Source organism: Sturnus vulgaris, chromosome 18 (assembly GCF_052056855.1).
Source record: "Sturnus vulgaris isolate bStuVul1 chromosome 18, bStuVul1.hap1, whole genome shotgun sequence".
Taxonomy (NCBI): Eukaryota; Metazoa; Chordata; class Aves; order Passeriformes; family Sturnidae; genus Sturnus; species Sturnus vulgaris.
The window spans coordinates 14,194,642-14,216,265 of record NC_142260.1 but is presented as its reverse complement, the minus strand read 5'-3'; positions in this window follow the sequence as shown (position 1 = coordinate 14,216,265).

Genomic DNA, 21,624 nt, shown 5'->3' with positions numbered 1-21,624 from the left:
TGGGGGCAGGGAGAAGGGAGTATCTTTGGGGGACAATGGGTTCCGGTGTAGTCAGTAAGCTGGGCAGAGGAGCCATCAGGTATTTTCTGTTGTTGGGCGGGGGGGGGGGGGGATTCGTGTGAACTCTTCCTTTCTTGTACCCTGCCACTAGTATTGTTGCTAAAATTGTTTGTTTTCTCATCCAAGTGACAAAATCAGCACACTTAATGAGGGATGAAGAGGGAGCAGCGACCTCAGAACAGGAGGAAGAAGAAGCAGAGCCTGCTGTCCTCCAGAAGAAAAAAACACTACCAGCCAACTTTGCATCATCTGTGAACTTCCTGGGCGTGTACTCTATGCCCTTGTCCAGAACACTGAGCAAGATATTAAACAGGACTGGGCCCAAGACCGAGCCTTGGGGACCAGCTGGATGAACTCTATTTCCCACCACTCTGTGGGCCTGGCCATCACCCAGTTTGTCACCCAGCAAACAGCCCACCCATGCAAACCATAAGCAGACAGTTTCTTCAGGAGAATGATGTGAGACTCATTGCAAAAAGGATCAGGGAGATGCCTAGGAAGAGTCTCAGGTGAATCCAGGAGACTATAGTGGAGGAAGGACGCGAGGAAGAAGAAGGCGTTCTTAAAGTGGCACCCTGGCAGCAGCCCTGAAAGGGCGCATAACACACGGCGTCTCGCTGCCCTCCGTTCTACATACTCGCAGCTCCCTCTGCCGACTTGCAAAAGTTGCTACCAGAGCAGAGGCGGCCAGATTGAAGAGGCAGTGCCTAGGTTCACCTTCTCCTTACTGCACGTAAGCCACGTCCAGCTCCTCGCTGCACTCTGGATTTCCCTTCTCCGCGGCACTTACAGTGGTGCTGTGTGCAACTCGGCGCCTAGAAGCGACCGCCAATGCTTTCACAGCGGGCTGCAAGGGAACCAAGGAGCAGCACAAGCAGCAGTGCTTCAGCTTGCTCCTTCCGACTGCTAAGGGCACTTGGGAAGGCAAGCGAGAGTCAACCACCTTCCTCTCCTAGTAGCCTGTAACGTGGTGCACACAAGCACGGGACTAGTGCCGCTTCGTTCACCGCCCTCGCCCAAGCGTGGAGCCGCTTTCACTTGCCGGCGGCCAGAAGCCACTGCAAGGGCGCCACACAACCACAAGTGCGCCGGCAGCCAAGAGCTAGAGAACGCTGCTTCTGCCCAAGCCCGCCTAGGGCGTGCACCTTTGTTCTCAGAGCTCCGTGCAACAGTCTGCCTCTCTCGCAGTTCGAATGGAAAACGAAAGCTTTTCGCCTACGCCCTTCACAGAGATCCGTTGCCAGGACGAGAATGTCTTGTGGCCGGAGCTCGCCCCGGCCGCGAGGAAGCTGCTATTAGCACCGCGTTGCAGGGCCACGTCTCGCTTCTTGACTACGTGCTCAGCGCTCTCCGAATTCGCCGCTAGCTCCACGGTCTTTCTCAGCTGCAAGTAGCAGCGCTCACAGTACATAGAGCTTCGCAAGGACCGAAGACCCGGAGGGAAGTTTCGCACAGGAAAATGTACCAGGACAGAGACGTGTTCTACGTTGTCCCTTCTCGTCATGCAGTTTGTGCCTCTGCTGCTTCTGCTGTTAGGAATCGCTCCTTGAAAGGCGAGCGAGAGCGTCCTTCTGGGTGCATTGCACTGAGTCGAGTGCTCGCTCGGGACTTTGCTCTCGGGGCCAAGGCAAGAGGGCGTGCTTGCCCGCAGAACTGAGAACACGCTGTTGGGCAGAGCTGCAACTGACCGCTGGAGTTCAGCTCTCGCCGGACGGCAGAAGGCGAAGAACGAAGCCGCTTGCGAGCGGCGCAGTGCAGCGAAGAGCTCTCCGAATTCGCCGCTAGCTCCACGGTCCTTCTCAGCTGCGAGTAGCAGCGCTCGCAGTACACAGAGCTTCGCAAGGCCCGAAGACCCGGAGGGAAGTATGGCACACGGAAATGTGCCAGGACAGAGACGTGTTCTACGTTGTCCCTTCTCGTCATGCAGTTTGTGCCTCTGCTGCTTCTGCTGTTAGGAATCGCTCCTTGAAAGGCGAGCGAGAGCGTCCTTCCGGGTGCATTGCACTGAGTCGAGTGCTCGCTCGGGACTTTGCTCTCGGGGCCAAGGCAAGAGGGCGTGCTTGCCCGCAGAACTGAGAACACGCTGTTGGGCAGAGCTGCAACTGACCGCTGGAGTTCAGCTCTCGCCGGACGGCAGAAGGCGAAGAACGAAGCCGCTTGCGAGCGGCGCAGTGCAGCGAAGAGCTCTCCGAATTCGCCGCTAGCTCCACGGTCCTTCTCAGCTGCGAGTAGCAGCGCTCGCAGTACACAGGGCTTCGCAAGGCCCGAAGACCCGGAGGGAAGTATCGCACACGAAAATGTGCCAGGACAGAGACGTGTTCTACGTTGTCCCTTCTCGTCATGCAGTTTGTGCCTCTGCTGCTTCTGCTGTTAGGAATCGCTCCTTGAAAGACGAGCGAGAGCGTCCTTCCGGGTGCATTGCACTGAGTCGAGTGCTCGCTCGGGACTTTGCTCTCGGGGCCAAGGCAAGAGGGCGTGCTTGCCCGCAGAACTGAGAACACGCTGTTGGGCAGAGCTGCAACTGACCGCTGGAGTTCAGCTCTCGCCGGACGGCAGAAGGCGAAGAACGAAGCCGCTTGCGAGCGGCGCAGTGCAGCGAAGAGCTCTCCGAATTCGCCGCTAGCTCCACGGTCCTTCTCAGCTGCGAGTAGCAGCGCTCGCAGTACACAGAGCTTCGCAAGGCCCGAAGACCCGGAGGGAAGTATCGCACACGAAAATGTGCCAGGACAGAGACGTGTTCTACGTTGTCCCTTCTCGTCATGCAGTTTGTGCCTCTGCTGCTTCTGCTGTTAGGAATCGCTCCTTGAAAGACGAGCGAGAGCGTCCTTCTGGGTGCATTGCACTGAGTCGAGTGCTCGCTCGGGACTTTGCTCTCGGGGCCAAGGCAAGAGGGCGTGCTTGCCCGCAGAACTGAGAACACGCTGTTGGGCAGAGCTGCAACTGACCGCTGGAGTTCAGCTCTCGCCGGACGGCAGAAGGCGAAGAACGAAGCCGCTTGCGAGCGGCGCAGTGCAGCGAAGAGCTCTCCGAATTCGCCGCTAGCTCCACGGTCCTTCTCAGCTGCGAGTAGCAGCGCTCGCAGTACACGGAGCTTCGCAAGGCCCGAAGACCCGGAGGGAAGTATCGCACACGAAAATGTGCCAGGACAGAGACGTGTTCTACGTTGTCCCCTCTCGTCATGCAGTTTGTGCCTCTGCTGCTTCTGCTGTTAGGAATCGCTCCTTGAAAGACGAGCGAGAGCGTCCTTCTGGGTGCATTGCACTGAGTCGAGTGCTCGCTCGGGACTTTGCACTCGGGGCCAAGGCAAGAGGGCGTGCTTGCCCGCAGAACTGAGAACACGCTGTTGGGCAGAGCTGCAACTGACCGCTGGAGCTCAGCTCTCGCCGGACGGCAGAAGGCGAAGAACGCAGCCGCTTGCGAGCGGCGCAGTGCAGCGAAGAGCACACGAGCAGCCAAAGAGCTCCTTCACAATCGCTTTCACTTCTCAGTGCTCTTGCTGCTTGGAAAAGCAGCATACAGCCGTTGCACGCCAGGGCAAAAGCTGGGACAGTGCCCGTCTTCACTCCTTCGCTGTGCTGTACTCCATGCAGCTAGAGCGAAGCGAGAAGGATGCGAGGAAGTAGAAGGCCTTCTTAAAGTAACCTACTGGCAGAGGCCTGAAAGGGCGCATAACACACGGCGTCTAGCTGCCCTCCGTCGCGAGGAAGCTGCTCTTCGCACCGCGTTGCAGGGACACGTCTCGCTTCTTGACTTCGTGCTTAGCGCTCTCCGAATTCGCTGCTAGCTCCGCGGTCCTTCTCAGCTGCAAGTAGCTGCGCTTGCAGTACATAGAGCTTCGCAAGGACCGAAGACCCGGAGGGACATATCGCACACGACAATGTGCCAGGACAGAGACGTGTTCTACATTGTCCCTTCTCGTCATCCAGTTTGTGCCTCTGCTGCTTGTGCTGTTAGGAATCGCTCCTTGAAAGACGAGCGAGAGCGCCAGGGCAAAAGCTGGGGCAGTGCCCGTCTTCACTCCTTCGCTGTGCTGTACTCCATGCAGCTAGAACGAAGCGAGAAGGACGCAAGGACGAAGAAGGCGTTCTTAAAGTTGCCCCTTGTCTGCAGCCCTGAAAGGGCGCATAACACACGGCGTCTCGCTGCCCTCCGTTCTACATACTCGCGACTCCCTTTGCCGATTTGCAAAAGTTGCTACCAGAGCAGAGGCGGCCAGATTGAAGAGGCACTGCTTTGGCTCACCTTTTCCTTACTGCACGTAAGCCACGTCCAGCTCCTCACTGCACTCTGGATTTCCCTTCTCCGCGGCACTTAGCGTGGTGCTGTGTGTGTGCAACTCGGCGCCTAGAAGTGACCGCCAATGCTTTCAGAGCGGGCTGCAAGGGAACCAAGGAGCAGCACAAGCAGCAGTGCTTCAGCTTACTCCTTCCGACTGATAAGGGCACTTGGGAAGGCAAGCGAGAGTCAACCACCTTCCTCTCCTAGTAGCCTCTAACGTGGTGCACACAAGCACGGCGCATAGCCGCTTCGTTCACCGCCCTCGCCCTCGCCCACGCCTTGCTCCGCTTTCACTTGCCGGCGGCAAGAAGCCGCTGCAGGGGCGCCACATACCCAGCAGTGTGCGGGCAGCCAAGAGCTCGAGAACGCTTCTTCTGCCCAAGCCAGCCTAGGGCGTGCACCTTTGTTCTCAGAGCTCCGTTCAACAGTCTGCCTCTCTCGCAGTTCGAATGGAAAACGAAAGCTTTTCGCCCACGCCCTTCACAGAGATCCGTTGCCAGGACGAGAACGTCTTGTGGCCGGAGCTCGCCCCCGCCGCCAGGAAGCTGCTCTTAGCACCGCATTGCAGGGACACGTCTCGCTTCTTGACTTCGTGCTTAGCGCTCTCCGAATTCGCTGCTAGCTCCACGGTCCTTCTCAGCTGCAAGTAGCAGCGCTCGCAGTACACAGAGCTTCGCAAGGCCCGAACACCCGGAGGGAAGTATCGCACACGAAAATGCGCCAGGACAGAGACGTGTTCTACATTGTCCCTTCTCGTCATCCAGTTTGTGCCTCTGCTGCTTGTGCTCTTAGGAATCGCTCCTTGAAAGACGAGCGAGAGCGTCTTTCTGGGTGCATTGCACTGAGTGAGTGCCCGCTAGGGACTTTGCACTCGGAGCCAAGGCAACAGGGCGTGCTTGTCCGCAGAACTGAGAGCACGCTGTTGGGCAGAGCTGCAACAGACCGCTGCAGTTCAGCTCTCTCCGGACGGCAGACGCCGAAGAAGGAAGCCGCTGGCGAGCGGCGCAGTGCAGCGAAGAGCACACGAGCAGCCAAAGAGCTTCACAATCACTTTCACTTCTCAGTAATCTTGCTGCTTGGAAAAGCAGCACACAGCCGTTGCGCGCCAGGACAAAAGCTGGGGCAGTGCCCGTCTTCACTCCTTCGCTGTGCTGTAATCCATGCAGCTAGAGCGAAGCGAGAAGGACGCGAGGAAGAAGAAAGCGTTCTTAAAGTAGCCCCCCGTCAGCATCCCGAAAGGGCTCATAACACACGGCGTCTCGCTGCCCTCCGTTCTACATACTCGCGGCTCCCTTTGCCGACTCGCAAAAGTTGCTACCAGAGCAGAGGCGGCCAGATTGAAGAGGCAGTGCTTAGGTTCACCTTCTCCTTAATGCACGTAAGCCACGTCCAGCTCCTCGCTGCACTCCGGATTTCCCTTCTCCGCGGCACTTACCGTGGTGCTGTGTGTGTGCAACTCGGCGCCTAGAAGTGACCGCCAATGCTTTCCCAGCGGGCTGCAAGGGAACCAAGGAGCAGCACGAGCAGCAGTGCTTCAGCTTGCTCCTTCCGACTGCTAAGGGCACTTGGGAAGGCAAGCGAGAGTCAACCACCTTCCTCTCCTAGTAGCCTCTAACGTGGTGCACACAAGCACGGCACTTGTGCCGCTTCGTTCACAGCCCTCGCCCTCGCCTACGCCTGGCGCCGCTTTCACTTGCAGGCGGCCAGAAGCCGCTGCAGAGGCGCCACATAGGCAGCAGTGGGCCGGCAGCCAAGAGCTCGAGAACGCTGCTTCTGCCCAAGCCCGCCTAGGGCGTGCACCTTTGTTCTCAGAGCTCCGTTCAACAGTCTGCCTCTCTCGCAGTTCGAATGGAAAACGAAAGCTTTTCGCCCACGCCCTTCACAGAGATCCGTTGCCAGGACGAGAACGTCTTGTGGCCGGAGCTCGCCCCCGCCGCGAGGAAGCTGCTCTTAGCACCGCATTGCAGGGACACGTCTCGCTTCTTGACTTCGTGCTTAGCGCTCTCCGAATTCGCTGCTAGCTCCGCGGTCCTTCTCAGCTGCAAGTAGCAGCGCTCGCAGTACATAGAGCTTCGCAAGGACCGAAGACCCGGAGGGACATATCGCACACGACAATGTGCCAGGACAGGGACGTTCTACACTGAGTGGAGACAGAGACAGACAGAGAGTTCTACACTGCCCCTTCTTGTCGGCCATCTTGTGCTCTGCTGCCTCTGCTGTGACGAATCGGTCCTTGAAAGACCAGCGAGAACGCCTTTCCAGGCACTGAGTGTGAGCTCCCTAGGGACTTTTTCCACCTCCAAAAATACATGGGTAAGTCCTAAAAGTTTTGGTTTTATCAAGAATAGTTTCGTCCAAGTACTGCTGTTCTAAACACCCTTGGTTTCAGTCTGATCTTAACTGCTTGTTTCTGTCTTTTTGCCTAGTGGCAATCTTATTCTAAGGTAACTAGATGTGTTGGATATCCATAAATTACATCTCAGGTTAGGTGGGATAATTGGCTCGGAAGAAAATGGAATTGAGAATTTGGAAAGAATCCAAAGTGAGCTGATGTCACAATCCGAGATTTCCTTGGGTTCCTGATCCTTTCATTTGTGTTTTTGTGGGCTTTTTTGAAGGCGGTGTACAGTTGAAGCCATGATTTAGCTGCGGTGAGACCTGCTCTGCTGTAAAAGCATTATTTTCTCAGTGAGCATGGACAACTGTTAGAGTGTCGTCTTTTAAGATTCCCTGCACTCCACTTATGGTGGCAAAAGCAGTGCCTTGACTGTAATCATAAAAGTGATTACAGCTTCATTGCTTTGACATCATGTAGGATGCTTCCTCCATCTGCTGTGGTCAGCATTAAGTAACAGATTTCTCAGTTTCTAGGAAGAGTCTAGCAAACAATCACCTTGCTCCTTCTCTTGCATTTATTCATCACTGCTATGCTGCTATACAGACAGATAGTCTGTTTATGATTCAACAATTCAATGGGACATCAAGTAAATAGCAAAGCAAAACTAACTACCGAAAGCACTATAAGGGCCAGAGATTAGCTTGGATCAAAACAGGTATTCTCCAAGCATTGTTTACAAACGAGTCAGCATGTGAAACAGAAGGCACAATGTAGTTTGTGCCTTGTTTTGGGCATGCCCGGAAGAAGGAAATTCTGATTTCACATACGGGAAAAGAAATGTTGACATTTGAATGAGATTGTTCATACCCCAGAAAAGGTTGCTTTGAAAGGTTGTGGAAGTCCTGTGTGGAAACACGGCTTTACAAGTCCTTTCCACCAGGAGACAACAGCTGCAGAACATCTGGGTGTGCCAGTGTTGAGAGCACCAGCAAAGATCAAAGTGGAGAAGTTGGTGACCAATGGCAGTGGCCTGGGGGAGAGCAAGTGGGGTGCTGGCTGTGGGACCAGGGGAGTCCTGACTGATTTAGGAGGCGTGTGATGGTCTGTGCCAGCAAGCGGAGTAGTGCTGTGGCCTTGGCACACTGCGAATACTGGAATTCAGTGGGGTCACTGGGCAGGCTGAGTGTCTGAGGTGCTGGAGGGACCCAGGTTGCCCACATGTAAACATCCAGTCTCACTCTTGCCAGCCACAGAAAGGAGCAGGATGTGGCTGCTGGCGATGCCTGTCATGTATATGTAGTGTATATGCGTGCTATCCCAGCCTGCTGGGAACACTTCTTCTTTGTGACTGCTTGGGCTGAGGGAGAGAAAGCAGTGGTAGTTTCTGAGGTTTCGAGTTTGCTCGAGTTTCTCAGGCTGTTTCTGGAGCCACCCAGAGTTCTCTTCCTTGAAGCATTTCAAGTCCTGTTAATTTTCAAAATTCAAACAGACACAGCCCTAAGCTAGTTGATCTGACTTCAGAGCTACTCTTACGCTGAGCTGTTGGATGATCTGATCTCCTGAGATGTCTTCCATCTCAGTTTATGACCTGGTTCTTGTGAAAAATAGGATCTTTTAGCCTGGAGAAGAGAGGTTTCTGGAGAGACAGTATTGTGGCCTTTGAATATGTAAAGAGGGTATAAGATAAATGGAGAAAGACTTTTTAGGAAGGTTTGCAGAGAAAGGACAAGGGGACATGCTTTCAAACTGAGACTAGGTTTAGATTGGCTAAAAGGAAAAGCTTTTCTACAATGAAGCTGGTGAGACACTCAAACGGCTGTTCCAGAGAAGTTGTGGATGCCCCATCATTGAGAGTGCTCCTTATCAGTTTGGCTAGTCTTGAGCAATTTGATCTACTGTAAGATCGACCTGGCAAGGAAGTTGGACTAGGTGATCTTTAATCACAGACTGTTGTATGATTCCGTGAAAGACAGAATGCAATAAAGTTCATAATTCAGATTTTGGCGCAGACATATTTATAATTTCTCACTTTATGCATCATTGCAATGTTAGCTTCTGAAATGATTAGCTGAGATTGATTTCCTTCCTTAGTTTCATTTTCCCTGTTATTCCTTCACTCTTGGACTTTTTTTTTCACTAGATTTCTTCTTTCAGTAAACTGCCCTTAAGTATCACTTTGCTCCCCACCTGGCTTTTTTTTTTTTTTTTTTTTTCAATGACACCTTTTCACTGGTTCGTTTTGGGCCTTTGCTGCTTGAAGTCCAGCAGCCTCCTTGTCAGAGCATTACGGAGCTTTCTTTACAGCTTCATCACTATGCAAAAAGCCATAAATTACTGTGTTCCATCTCACATACCATCAAGTATCACACTAATATTCCCTCTGCTGAATAGCTGGTTGGCTTACATAGACCAGCCAAATACCAGGAAATCCAGATGGCAGCAAGAATCTTGTAGACTACTCCCGCTGTTCATTTAAATTCTGGAGAAGTCACGTGAGGTATCACATTCTCTTGAAAGAAGTGTCTATCATCTCGGACATTCTAGAATGGGCTATTAATATTGTCATGAGTTTCTGGCTAGACTTTTTAGTATGCAAATTCAAATTCAAATGATCTGAAATGATAGAACTTCAAGAATTGTTTTTCCCAGAATCGAAGTATGATGGAGTTATATAGGGAGAATCTTAATCTTAGTTATTCTATTCCATCTCACATCATGGCTGGGGGCAGGGAGAAGGGAGTATCTTTGGGGGACAATGGGTTCCGGTGTAGTCAGTAAGCTGGGCAGAGGAGCCATCAGGTATTGTCTGTTGTTGGGGGGGGATTCATGTGAACTCTTCCTTTCTTGTACCCTGCCACCAGTATTGTTGCTAAAATTGTTTGTTTTCTCATCCAAGTGACAAAATCAGCACACTTAATGAGGGATGAAGAGGGAGCAGCGACCTCGGAACAGGAGGAAGAAGAAGCAGAGCCTGCTGTCCTCCAGAAGAAAAAAAACGCTACCAGCCAACTTTGCATCATCTGTGAACTTCCTGGGCGTGTACTCTATCCCCTTGTCCAGATCACTGAGCAAGATATTAAACAGGACTGGGCCCAAGACTGAGCCTTGGGGACCAGCTGGATGAACTCTATTTCCCACCACTCTGTGGGCCTGGCCATCACCCAGTTTGTCACCCAGCAAACAGCCCACCCATGCAAACCATAAGCAGACAGTTTCTTCAGGAGAATGATGTGAGACTCATTGCAAAAAGGATCAGGGAGATGCCTAGGAAGAGTCTCAGGTGAATCCAGGAGACTATAGTGGAAGACTATTCAGTTTTCCAATCAATTTGCTTAAAAAAACTCTACAAAACCGTAATAAAAAAGCAAACAAAAAAAGCAGACCAAACAAACACACAAAACCCCCCAACCAATAATCCCCAAAGAGACAAAAAAAGCCCCCAAAAAAGCCCACCAAAAAACCCACCCAAAACTGAAAAAAAACCCCAAACCCAACACAAAATATCAGGGTGAAGGTTTTTAGTAACTTTACAAATAACAAAACAAAACGAAACAAAAAAACCCCAGAAAGTCACATTTCTAAAGGTGCTGTCCCAGCCTCTTCTCTCAGCAGGGAAGACATCCTGAAGTGGAGCCAGTTGGAAGAAAGCGGGACAGGGCAGCACCTGGGCCATTGTCACAGGACGGCCCTGTGGCTGCCCCATTGCCAAAACCTGGACACATAAATCAAACACAGGTATGCACATGTGCTTAGACACAGCAAAAATATATTTGTCTGAAAAGAATACTGGTCCATTTCTATCACTGGAAAGAGCATAATGCCTCGTCTCAGCTTTCTTTTCAGTCATTGCAAATGTTTCAAAAATAAAGGAGTGCAGAAAATGGAAATATCCAAGATCAACATGAGGACCAGTAACAAAGATTCCATTTTTGAAACTGCATTGGGAATCCTCTGCAGAAATTGACTCAGAGCTCTAAGATTTACAAAAAAGACCAAGAGGATTGGAGTCAATACAACACAGTGTCTGGAGACTTCAGCTGGTTGCCTTGATTTCTCAAATATGATGGAGGAAGCACCTTAGCAACTACAGCTGCCAGTTCTCTCAGGGCCCTGACATGCCTCTGGGTGGGTGCCATGGTCTTGCATGCTCAGGTTCCTCAAGTGGTCTGAAAGCTGACCTGCTACTATGGGTTAGAATCAAGTCCACCAGTCCAATAACCTGAGAGATGTGGAAATAGTGACAGGCAGTAAAAATTGAGACCAACACTTGTTGAGTACCTCAGCCTTCTCCTTGTCTGTTGTCACTAGTCTTGTCTGGCTTATGGGGGTGGGGGGGGGGGAATAGGGGAGGTGTGATAGGTTTCTTTTCATCTTCCTTTTCCCACTGAAATACCCGTAGGTGCCTTTATTATTCTTAGTTTTGGCATGCTTTTCCAAATTCAGCTTCAACTGAGCCTTAGCTATACTGATCCCATCCTCACACACTCATGTGTTACCACTGTATTTTTCCCATGATTTGTCTCGCTGTGTATCGTCTGCATATTACCTACTTGCATCACATCTATTAATTTTCAATAACCTTCTGGCTTTAACTTGCTTTCAAAAAAAACCTTTTTGAACCTTTTCACCTCAGAAATTCACCTGGGAAACCCCAAATCCCCAGAATTCGACCCAAAATTCACCTGGCACCCCAAAACCCTCCAAATTCGCTCCAAAATGATTGGCAACTTTGCACACTCCATTTTCCCACAAAAGGATCTAGAGCCCTGTGCACTTCGTATACAAACTAAATGGAAAAAAACATTCTATTCATTCTCTGCAAAAAGACGTCCTATTCCTCCTTCTTTTGGACAAAACTGCCTTCACTTTCAAACTTATTCTCTTGCTCGCTTACCTGCATAATGCTTAGTCCCTGTTCTGCATGCTCATTTTCTTCACTTTTACAAGGAATCCTCTCCTCATCTTCTTCTTCCTCTGCTTCAACATGCAAAAACAAACCAAAAATTGTCTCTTCTACAGAAAATGAGGGGAGAAAAGAACACAAATGATAACCAATACCCTGCCAAGTAGAAATTTCTTCTATATTTCAGTGATTGATAGGCAGAAAAAATGAATTTCATCTGGGGAAAGAAAGACATTCTAGGAATATTCAGACTGCTATCTTGCCCCAGGTAAAACATTTACCATGGCCTTAGCGTTAATGAGCTTGTGAACATCAGCTGCCAAGAGGAAGGACATTTCCTCCAGTTTCACACAATACTTGGTCAGTACATCTGCTATCTGTGCAATCAAAGAATACAGAAAAGCAACAACAATGAAAAGTAGAACTCAAATATCAATTTCCCAAGTTAAAATCTACAAGAACAAGACAATTTTTCCATTCAAGTGAATTTGATTTAATTAATTCATTAACTACATAAGTAGCATTCTCACGTTCAAGAATAGAATTCAAAGAATCAACGTTGTTTCTTCTGAGACATTGAAGCCTGAGTAGATCCCAACTTCAAATCTAGTAGGACGGCATGAAAGCAATACCTGCTACATTTAGTACATGTAAACTACAAAGACATCTAGAACAGCTCTAAAAGATGAACAAACCCATGAACTTTGAAGGAGACGCTAACAAGAAATGTGGAAATAGGCTTTATCTGCCCAGTGCTTTTCCCAAAAGCACGGGCACTCCTTGGCGTCAGTGAGAGTCTCTGTCTCATTATTCAGCAGCTGGCTTAGGGTAAAAAAGGATGCATGCAATCACTTCATTCCTGTTCATGACATAAACTTACTGCATCATCATGGAAGCCATTTACTTGGAAATACAGCCTAAAAAATAGGTGTCAGACTGGGTACATATCTAGATTGCTATGAGCAAAACCAATTTCTTTTTAACAGGAAAGCCATACAATATGCCTGCCATGGCAAATATTAGTCTACTAGCCCTGCACTTCAACGGGCAGTGAGCAGTTCATTACACCAAATTTACATTTGGCAAGGAGACAGTCTATTTATTACAAGCCCCTAGTTCTAGAACCAAGAATTCAGGAGTTGCTCATTCCCAATGAAAATCTGTCCATTTCATACCTTTGGGGTTTTATGCTTCTGTTCTTTACCTGTCTTGAGTGTGGCTTTCTTGTGAAGTCACTGATGGGTGTTTTTCCAACACATTTCTGCAGATTACACGGTAATTGCATGGCATCAGCAGACATCTCTGAATGTCTCTTGAAAGTATGCTTTTTACTCTTCCTAGAGGACCTTGTCTTCTTCTTTCCTTCACCCAAAAGGTGGGCTAAGTGAGCCTTCAAAGAACCATCATCTCAACAATTAGAATTCTTTCAAACCTACTGAATGGAGAACAGCGACAAAAAAATTTTAAAAAGACTAGTACGCGAAAGACAGCAGAAGAGAAAGGTAAAGTAATGAATCCTACATGCCACATGCATAACTCTCTTCATTCAAGGCTATTTTCAAAATGAGAAAAAAAAAAAAAAAAAGATCATCTTTTCCTCAGAGAGGAAAAGTGGAGTAACTGGATTGTGTTGCCTTGCCTACAGTTACCAGAAAAGTCAACAGCAGAGTTGAAAACTCCTGAAGCTGGCTAACTACGCCTCTAAATGTTTTACTACTGTGTTATGATTCTGTCTTCAGTTAATAGAACCCGATATACAACAAAGAGATGGGAGCACATGGAGATGCATTGGAGAGCCTACGCTGGAGGTAACCCATTCATTTTTTACTCAAACAAATCCAAATTAGAAATGTTGAAAATGACCTGGGGCCATTTCAACAGCCAGCAAACTAACACAACCAACCTTTGGCTTTTATTCAATCCTTTGCTTGTTTTACCTGGACCTTGAAGATCTGTATGCAGCCTTCCTCTCTGCAAATATATCACACTCGTCCTATTGAGAACCCATGGCTCATCACAGCTGCTTCGCCACGCCTGCTTCCAGAAGAACTGGCAACTACAAGCTGGGAGCCAAGAGATACAACACTTCACTTGGAAAAGGGCCTTCCATGAATCCTAGAATCCCAGAATGGTTTGGACTGGAAGCGACCTTAGAGACAGATTCTCTTCTTCCCACATCCTGACATGGGCAGGGACACATTTCCACTAGTCCAGGTTGCTCCATGTCCGCTCCAGCCTGGCCCTGGACACTTCCTGCCATGGGGCTCCTACACAGCCTCTTTGAGCAACATGTGCCTCAGCACCCACCCAAGGAAGAATTCCTTTCCAATATCCCATCTACCCCAGCCCTCTGGCAGTTTGAAGCTATTCCCCCTTGTCCTGCGAGTCCAGACCCTTTTCCAAAGGAAGCTATCTTGGAGCCCCAGCAGGCACTGCAAGGGGCTCGAAGGTCTCCCTGGAGCCTTCTATTCTCCAGATTGGACACCCTCAGCTCTCCCAGACTGTCCTAGAGCAAAGAAGCTCCACTTTTCAAAGCACCTTAGACGCCTCCTACCGGCCAAACTCGATGGCAACGCTGGCCTTCCGGGCCCTACGGATATCGCTTCCGGTGTCGCTCGGGGTCACTCCCGGCTCTCTCCCCGCCCCCCATGGGGCCCTCAGGCGATGCCGCTCCGACGCCGCTCCTGCCGCTGTCAGACCAGCGGGGGGGGGGGGGGCGGGGGGCCAGCCCAGCCTCATCCACAATCCACACTGTCCTCGGCGGCTGCTGCGGGCTCATGGCGGCCCACACACCCGGAAGCAGAGCTCCGAACACAGAGGATCATAGCCCCACATTTGTGTTCGTCTCTGCACAAGGCAGGCCAGACTTGCCATGCCCGGACTTTTCAGTACAGCACGAAAATGAGAATACACCTGCGCCATGGGGGAGGAAACCGCTAAAGACTCCCTCATACTCCCTCAACTTAATGCCTAGGCACTTGCCATTCCTAAGGCTACACTAAAGCCTTTTTTACCTTGCGGGAAAGAAATGCCATTGTTCTGGTGTGCAGCTAAAGGCGCAGCACAGGCAGGCCAGGGCAAAAGCGGGGCAGTGCCCTTCCTCACACCTTCGCTGTGTTGTACTCCATGCAGCTAGAGCGAAGCGAGAAGGACGCGAAGAAGTAGAAGGCGTTCTTAAAGTAGCCCCCTGGCAGCAGCCCTGAAAGGGCGCATAACACACGGCGTCTCGCTGCCCTCCGTTCTACATACTCGCGGCTCCCTTTGCCGACTCGCAAAAGTTGCTACCAGAGCAGAGGCGGCCAGATTGAAGAGGCAGTGCTTAGGTTCACCTTCTCCTTAATGCACGTAAGCCACGTCCAGCTCCTCGCTGCACTCCGGATTTCCCTTCTCCGCGGCACTTACCGTGGTGCTGTGTGTGTGCAACTCGGCGCCTAGAAGTGACCGCCAATGCTTTCCCAGCGGGCTGCAAGGGAACCAAGGAGCAGCACGAGCAGCAGTGCTTCAGCTTGCTCCTTCCGACTGCTAAGGGCACTTGGGAAGGCAAGCGAGAGTCAACCACCTTCCTCTCCTAGTAGCCTGTAACGTGGTGCACACAAGCACGGCACTTGTGCCGCTTCGTTCACCGCCCTTGCCCACGCCTATGTCTGGCGCCGCTTTCACTTGCCGGCGGCCAGAAGCCGCTGCAGGTGCGCCTCGTAGCCAGCAGTGTGCCGGCAGCCAAGAGCTCGAGAACGCTGCTTCTGCCCAAGCCCGCCTAGGGCGTGCACCTTTGTTCTCAGAGCTCCATGCAACAGTCTGCCTCTCTCGCAGTTCGAATGGAAAACGAAAGCTTTTCGCCTACGCCCTTCACAGAGATCCATTGCCAGGACGAGAATGTCTTGTGGCCGGAGCTCGCCCCAGCCGCCAGGAAGCTGCTCTTAGCACCGCATTGCAGGGACACGTCTCGCTTCTTGACTTCGTGCTTAGCGCTCTCCGAATTCGCTGCTAGCTCCACGGTCCTTCTCAGCTGCAAGTAGCAGCGCTCGCAGTACCTAGAGCTTCGCAAGGACCAAAGACCCGGAGGGACATATCGCACACGACAATGTGCCAGGACAGAAACTCGTTCTACATTGTCCCTTCTCGTCATCCAGTTTGTGCCTCTGCTGCTTCTGCTGTTAGGAATCGCCCCTTGAAAGACGAGCGAGAGCGTCTTTCTGGGTGCATTGCACTGAGTGAGTGCTCGCTAGGGACTTTGCACTCGGAGCCAAGGCAACAGGGCGTGCTTGTCCGCAGAACTGAGAGCACGCTGTTGGGCAGAGCTGAAGCTGACCGCTGGAGTTCAGCTCTCTCCGGACGGCAGCCACTGAAGAACGAAGCCGCTGGCGAGCGGCGCAGTGCAGCGAAGAGCACACGAGCAGCCAAAGAGCTCCTTCACATTCGCTTTCACTTCTCAGTGCTCTTGCTGCCTGGAAAAGCAGCACAAAGCCGTTGCACGCCAGGGCAAGAGCTGGGGTAGTGCCTGTCCTCACGCCTTCACAGTGCTGTACTCCATCCCAGGGATCCCATCCCATCCCAGGGATCCCTCCCATCCCATCCCATCCCATCCCATCCCATCCCATCCCATCCCATCCCATCCCATCCCATCCCATCCCATCCCATCCCATCCCATCCCATCCCATCCCATCCCAGGGATCCCGTCCCAGGGATCCCATCCCATCCCAGGGATCCCATCATATCCCATCCCAGGGATCCCATCCCATCCCAGGGATCCCATCCCAGGGATCCCATCCCAGGGATCCCATCCCATCCCATCCCATCCCATCCCATCCCATCCCATCCCATCCCATCCCATCCCATCCCATCCCAGCAATCCCATACCATCCCATCCCATCCCATCCCATCCCATCCCATCCCATCCCATCCCATCCCATCCCATCCCATCCCATCCCATCCCATCCCATCCTATCTCATCCCAGGGATCCCATCCAATCCCATCCCATTCCATCCCATCCCATCCCATCCCAGCAATCCCATCCCATCCCAGGGATCCCATCCCAGGGATCCCATCCCATCCAAGGGATCCCATCCCATGGATCCCATCCTATCCAAGGGATCCCATCCCAGGGATCCCATCCCATCCCAGGGATCCCATCCCATCCAATTCCACGGATCCCATCCCATCCCATCCCATCCCATCTCATCCCAGGGATCCCATCCCATCCCATCCCATCCCATCCCATCCCATCCCATCCCATCCCATCCCATCCCATCCCATCCCATCCCTCCCTAGGTATTCCATCCCATTCCAGGGATCCCATCCTGATACCGAAATAATGAGAAAAAGGGCTAATGTAGATATAGTAGTAGGCATGCTAATGCTTAGAAAACTGCTGTTCTCGGACAGGCCCTGGGAACCAGCCCTGGGAATGAGCTGGGGACTGTGGAAACAATAATTAAAGATAATTAAAGAATTTAGTGGAGCATATAGAACATCTAGAAACTTTCAGGATAAGGCTAAAGTATAATAATAAATAAAGGGTTCTGGTGATGGGAAAACATGCAAGGGGGAATTAAAGGGGGGTAGCCTATAGTTTTGAATAGACAAGCATGCAAAATTTATAACTTTTAGGAATGATATCTACAAGATTTATGTATCTGTATGGTCTTGAAGAATGTGTACCTCTGCACGTGGACTACTTTGTAAAAAGGTATAAAAAACTTGACGAAAAAGGGAACAGTGGGACCCTGACTTTGGACGCTAGTCCGCAGGTTCCCCGGGCCCTGAATAAAGCACTGCATGAACTAACTCTGTTAGTTTGTGTTCTGTTTGGGGCATAGGGCAACAATCCCATTACAGGGATACCATCCCATCCCATCCCATCCCATCCCATCCCATCCCATCCCATCCCATCCCATCCCATCCCATCCCATCCCATCTCATCCCATCCCATCCCATTCTGTCCCGTCCCATCCCATCCCATCCCATCCCATCCCATCCCATCCCATCCCATCCCATCCCATCCCATCCCATCCCATCCCATCCCATCCCAGAGATCCCATCCCAGGGATCCCATCCGATACCAGGGATGCCATCCCAGGGATGCCATCCCATTGCAGGGATCCCATCCCATCCATCCCATCCCATCCCATCCCATCCCATCCCATCCCATCCCATCCCAGGGATCCCATCCCAGGGATCCCATACCAAGGATCCCATCCCAGGGATCCCAACCCAGGGATCCCATCCCGTCCCAGGGCTCCCATCCCAAGGATCTCATCCTAGTGATCCCATCCCAGGGATCCCATCCCATCTCATCCCATCCCATCCCATCCCATCCCATCCCATCCCATCCCATCCCATCCCATCCCATCCCATCCCATCCCATCCCATCCCATCCCATCCCTTCTCACCCCAGGGATCCCATCCCATCCCAGGAATACCATCCCATCACAACTCATCCCAGGGATCCCATCCCATCCTATCCCATCCCGGGGATCCCATCCCAGGGATCCCATCCCTGGGATCCCAACCCATACCCGGGATCCCATCCCAGGTATCCCCACCCATCACACGGATCCCATGCCACGGATACCATCCCATCCCATCCCATCCCATCCCATCCCATCCCATCCCATCCCATCCCATCCCATCCCATCCCATCCCATCCCATCCCATCTCATATCATCCCAGGGATCCCATCCAATCCCAGGAATAACATCCCATCCCATCCCATCCCAGGGATCCCATCCCTTCACAGGGATCCCATACAAGGATCCCATCCCATCCCATCCCATCCCAGCATTCCCATCCCAGGGATCCCAACCCTTCCCAGGGATCCCATCCCATCCCATCTAATCCCAGGGATCCCATCCCATCCCATCCCATCCCATCCCATCCCATCCCATCCCATCCCATCCCATCCCATCCCATCCCATCCCATTCCATTCCATCCCATCACATCCCATGCCAGGGATCCCATCCCACGCCGGGGATCCCATCCCATCCCATCCCATCCCATCCCATCCCATCCCATCCCATCCCATCCCATCCCATCCCATCCCATCCCATCCCATCCCATCCCATCCCATCCCATCCCATCCCAGGGATCCCGTCCCAGGGATCCCATCCCATCCCAGGGATCCCATCATATCCCATCCCAGGGATCCCATCCCATCCCAGGGATCCCATCCCAGGGATCCCATCCCAGGGATCCCATCCCATCCCATCCCATCCCATTACATCCCATCCCATCCCATCCCATCCCATCCCATCCCATCCCATCCCAGCAATCCCATCCCATCCCATCCCATCCCATCCCATCCCATCCCATCCCATCCCATCCCATCCCATCCCATCCCATCCCATCCCATCCTATCTCATCCCAGGGATCCCATCCAATCCCATCCCATTCCATCCCATCCCATCCCATCCCAGCAATCCCATCCCATCCCAGGGATCCCATCCCAGGGATCCCATCCCATCCAAGGGATCCCATCCCATGGATCCCATCCTATCCAAGGGATCCCATCCCAGGGATCCCATCCCATCCCAGGGATCCCATCCCATCCAATTCCACGGATCCCATCCCATCCCATCCCATCTCATCCCAGGGATCCCATCCCATCCCATCCCATCCCATCCCATCCCATCCCATCCCATCCCATCCCATCCCATCCCTCCCTAGGTATTCCATCCCATTCCAGGGATCCCATCCTGATACCGAAATAATGAGAAAAAGGGCTAATGTAGATATAGTAGTAGGCATGCTAATGCTTAGAAAACTGCTGTTCTCGGACAGGCCCTGGGAACCAGCCCTGGGAATGAGCTGGGGACTGTGGAAACAATAATTAAAGATAATTAAAGAATTTAGTGGAGCATATAGAACATCTAGAAACTTTCAGGATAAGGCTAAAGTATAATAATAAATAAAGGGTTCTGGTGATGGGAAAACATGCAAGGGGGAATTAAAGGGGGGTAGCCTATAGTTTTGAATAGACAAGCATGCAAAATTTATAACTTTTAGGAATGATATCTACAAGATTTATGTATCTGTATGGTCTTGAAGAATGTGTACCTCTGCACGTGGACTACTTTGTAAAAAGGTATAAAAAACTTGACGAAAAAGGGAACAGTGGGACCCTGACTTTGGACGCTAGTCCGCAGGTTCCCCGGGCCCTGAATAAAGCACTGCATGAACTAACTCTGTTAGTTTGTGTTCTGTTTGGGGCATAGGGCAAAAATCCCATCCCAGGGATACCATCCCATCCCATCCCATCCCATCCCATCCCATCCCATCCCATCCCATCCCATCCCATCCCATCCCATCCCATCCCATCCCATCCCATCCCATCCCATCCCATCTCATCCCATCCCATCCCATTCTGTCCCGTCCCATCCCGTCCCGTCCCATCCCATCCCATCCCATCCCATCCCATCCCATCCCATCCCATCCCATCCCATCCCATCCCATCCCAGAGATCCCATCCCAGGGATCCCATCCGATACCAGGGATGCCATCCCAGGGATGCCATCCCATTGCAGGGATCCCATCCCATCCATCCCATCCCATCCCATCCCATCCCATCCCATCCCATCCCAGGGATCCCATCCCAGGGATCCCATACCAAGGATCCCATCCCAGGGATCCCAACCCAGGGATCCCATCCCGTCCCAGGGCTCCCATCCCAAGGATCTCATCCTAGTGATCCCATCCCAGGGATCCCATCCCATCTCATCCCATCCCATCCCATCCCTTCTCACCCCAGGGATCCCATCCCATCCCAGGAATACCATCCCATCACAACTCATCCCAGGGATCCCATCCCATCCTATCCCATCCCGGGGATCCCATCCCAGGGATCCCATCCCTGGGATCCCAACCCATACCCGGGATCCCATCCCAGGTATCCCCACCCATCACACGGATCCCATGCCACGGATACCATCCCATCCCATCCCATCCCATCCCATCCCATCCCATCCCATCCCATCCCATCCCATCCCATCCCATCCCATATCATCCCAGGGATCCCATCCAATCCCAGGAATAACATCCCATCCCATCCCATCCCAGGGATCCCATCCCTTCACAGGGATCCCATACAAAGATCCCATCCCATCCCATCCCATCCCATCCCAGCATTCCCATCCCAGGGATCCCAACCCTTCCCAGGGATCCCATCCCATCCCATCTAATCCCAGGGATCCCATCCCATCCCATCCCATCCCATTCCATTCCATCCCATCACATCCCATGCCAGGGATGCAATCCCACGCCGGGGATCCCATCCCATCCCATCCCATCCCATCCCATCCCATCCCATCCCATCCCATCCCATCCCATCCCATCCCATCCCATCCCATCCCATCCCATCCCATCCCATCCCATCCCAGGGACCCTATCCCAGGGACCCCATCCCATCCCAGGGATCCCATCCCATCCCATCTAATCCCAGGGATCCCATCCCATCCCATCCCATCCCATTCCATCCCATCCCATCACATCCCATGCCAGGGATCCCATCCCACGCCGGGGATCCCATCCCATCCCATCCCATCCCATCCCATCCCATCCCATCCCATCCCATCCCATCCCATCCCATCCCATCCCATCCCATCCCAGGATCCCATCCCATCGCATCCCATCCCATCGCATCCCATCCCATCGCATCCCATCGCATCCCATCCCATCCCATCGCATCCCATCGCATCCCATCCCATCCCATCCCATCCCATCCCATCCCATCCCATCCCATCCCATCCCATCCCATCCCATCCCATCCCATCCCAGGGATGCCATCCCAGGGATCCCATCCCAGGGATCCCATCTAAGGGATCCCATCCCATCCCATCCCATCCCATCCCATCCCATCCCATCCCAGGGACCACATCCTCTCCCAGGGATCCCATCCCATCCCAGGGATCCAACCCCATCCCATCCCATCCCATCCCATCCCAGCGATCCCATCCCATCCCAGGGATCCCATCCCATCCCATCACAGGGATCCCATGCCATCCTCTCCCATCCCATACCATCGATCCCATCTCATCCCATTCCATCCCATC